Genomic DNA, 2,500 nt, shown 5'->3' with positions numbered 1-2,500 from the left:
ACCATAACCCATGTTGTCCCCTAACCTAACCCATGTTGTCCCCTAACCTAACCCATGTTGCCCTAACGTAACCCATGTTGTGCCTTAACGTAACCCATGTTGTGCCTTAACGTAACCCATGTTGTGCCTTAACGTAACCCACGTTGTCCGCTAACGTAACCCACGTTGTCCGCTAACGTAACCCACGTTGTCGCCTAAACCTGCTCTGTAATTGTTATACGACTCGTTCAATTAGTGTAGTGTTGCCCACCCGCAACCCTCGCAATATAGTTCGCTACTCGCACTGCCCGCTCCCCTGTGTATCGCTTCATGTTAAACACCTTGCAAGTCTTGCTGACTTTCCACATGCTCCTGCTGTACACTGTAATGTGGATGGCAGCAGGACGTACATGCCGCCCCCCCCCCCCCCACCCCTCCCCACGTCCCCACGTCCCCACCTTGCCCCCTGCCTTCGCAAGCTGGTTGGTGACAAGTTTGCATGTTCAATGCCCTTCGCATGCGACGTACGCAGGCTACGTTGTGGTGCGGCCTGTGTCAACTGTCCGCTGATGTCGTACGCGTGAACCACAATCTGTACTGCACATTCGTCCTTATGTACTGAATGATACATCGTGGCACATGTGTGACCGTACAACGACTGCGCCCAAAACGGCGACCATACAGTGCAAATATTGTGCACGCAGCTACGTGTCGTCTCCCTATGAGAGCTGGATTGCAGTGTTGGTACGCCCATAGAGACGTGTGGGAGGAACGGACGCCGTGGATGGCGATCAGCATGAGCTGTGTGTTGATGTATTCGGACCTAGTCGTCTCTCCTCAAACACCGTGATAGCATGGTGCACCGCGTTCCATATCTGCGACATGCTACAGAGGCCGGTTGACAGTCGTTCGAGCAATGGACATCGCATACGTACGGGGGCCACCTTCCACGTATTGTCTAGGCGTGCACATTTTGTTGCGTGTATGTGGGCAGACGTAGTGTGGCGTGACACCTGACACAGGCATGCAATAATCGTTGAAGTTGCTAATGGCGATGGACGCCTACGTTTTCTGGTGAAGTTACGCAAATGAAGAAATGGTAACCCGTTGTGGTGCGGTTGTTCTCGCTAGGGGTGAATCGGTGATGGCGACGATAGGTTGAGGTACTAACCGGTTGTTCCAGCGATACCCACCATGCCGATGAAACTGAACGGCATCTGGGTGTGAAGCGATACGCGGTGGTGGCTGGGTGGGACCGTCCCCGGCCGGTGAGGGGGCGCCTCCCCGGCGTGCTGGCCGCGCGGTGCGTGGGCGCACGCGCTACAGCCGGCTGGTGGGGGCGGCCAGTGGCAGGCGCGCCGGCCGACGGACGCGGCAGGCGTCGCAGCTGCGCGCCGGCGCACCCTGCGCGCGGCGCCGTGCGGCCAAAGTAGGTCCTCGCGGGCCCGGTGCGAAGCGCGGTGGACATCTTCAGTGTGCTGGTCCGATTGAGGACTGTGTGCGTTGAGGATGCGCCGCCGCCCGGCGCTCGGCGCCGCGACGCCGTCTGCTGCTCGGTCGCCCCAGCGGTTCTCGCTGGTGGTTTGTATCGCAGCTGTGCGGATGTGTTGGCGCGTGCGCTGTGCTGGAGAGTTCGCTTCGGGCACCCAAGTGGGGCTTTTGTCCTTCTGTGGCGCTGGCGTTGGAGCTGCCGGTCACCGTAGGTGGCGCGTGTTGTCTCCCGCCGGCAATGCCACGACAGCACGCTCCCGGGCCTCTGTCGGCAGCGGCAAGCTCAGTTTGGGAGCACGGGTGGTCGCACCGAAAGCGTCTACTCGCCTAACTCCGGGCGATTGCGCCTCTCTCGAACCCCGACCAAGTACTTGGGACGGCGCTGCGCGCCGCCGGGACCTGAGAGGGTTTCGAGGTGTATTGTGCAGGGGAGCTCAGCCTCCTCCTGTTTGCAGAATGATTGAGCGGACGCTTGCGTGTTCGCGCGGGCCCCCGGGACACACTCCCGGGCGGCCGGCTGCTCAGCTCTAGTTGGCGCAGCTCCCTGGTTGATCCTGCCAGTAGTCATATGCTTGTCTCAAAGATTAAGCCATGCATGTCTCAGTACAAGCCGCATTAAGGTGAAACCGCGAATGGCTCATTAAATCAGTTATGGTTCCCGAATGGCTCATTAAATCAGTTATGGTTCCTTAGATCGTACCCACGTTACTTGGATAACTGTGGTAATTCTAGAGCTAATACATGCAAACAGAGTCCCGACCAGAGATGGAAGGGACGCTTTTATTAGATCAAAACCAATCGGTCGGCTCGTCCGGTCCGTTTGCCTTGGTGACTCTGAATAACTTTGGGCTGATCGCACGGTCCTCGTACCGGCGACGCATCTTTCAAATGTCTGCCTTATCAACTGTCGATGGTAGGTTCTGCGCCTACCATGGTTGTAACGGGTAACGGGGAATCAGGGTTCGATTCCGGAGAGGGAGCCTGAGAAACGGCTACCACATCCAAGGAAGGCAGCAGGCGCGCAAATTAC

The 2,500-nt window shown here is 57.9% G+C and overlaps 1 non-coding gene across 1 annotated transcript in view; it reads left to right on the top strand.

The window, feature by feature from the left end:
- Window positions 1–2,011: 2,011 nt before the first annotated feature.
- LOC124774609 overlaps window positions 2,012–2,500 on the top strand; it is a 1,939-nt gene continuing 1,450 nt past the window's right edge. The window contains exon 1 of the ribosomal RNA XR_007015399.1: window positions 2,012–2,500. This exon is cut by the window's right edge and continues 1,450 nt beyond it. This is a non-coding gene — a ribosomal RNA (small subunit ribosomal RNA).

Source organism: Schistocerca piceifrons, unplaced genomic scaffold (genome assembly GCF_021461385.2).
Source record: "Schistocerca piceifrons isolate TAMUIC-IGC-003096 unplaced genomic scaffold, iqSchPice1.1 HiC_scaffold_967, whole genome shotgun sequence".
Lineage (NCBI taxonomy): Eukaryota > Metazoa > Arthropoda > Insecta > Orthoptera > Acrididae > Schistocerca > Schistocerca piceifrons.
Note: the sequence above shows the minus strand (reverse complement) of the source record. Positions and strands in the feature narration are given on the sequence as shown.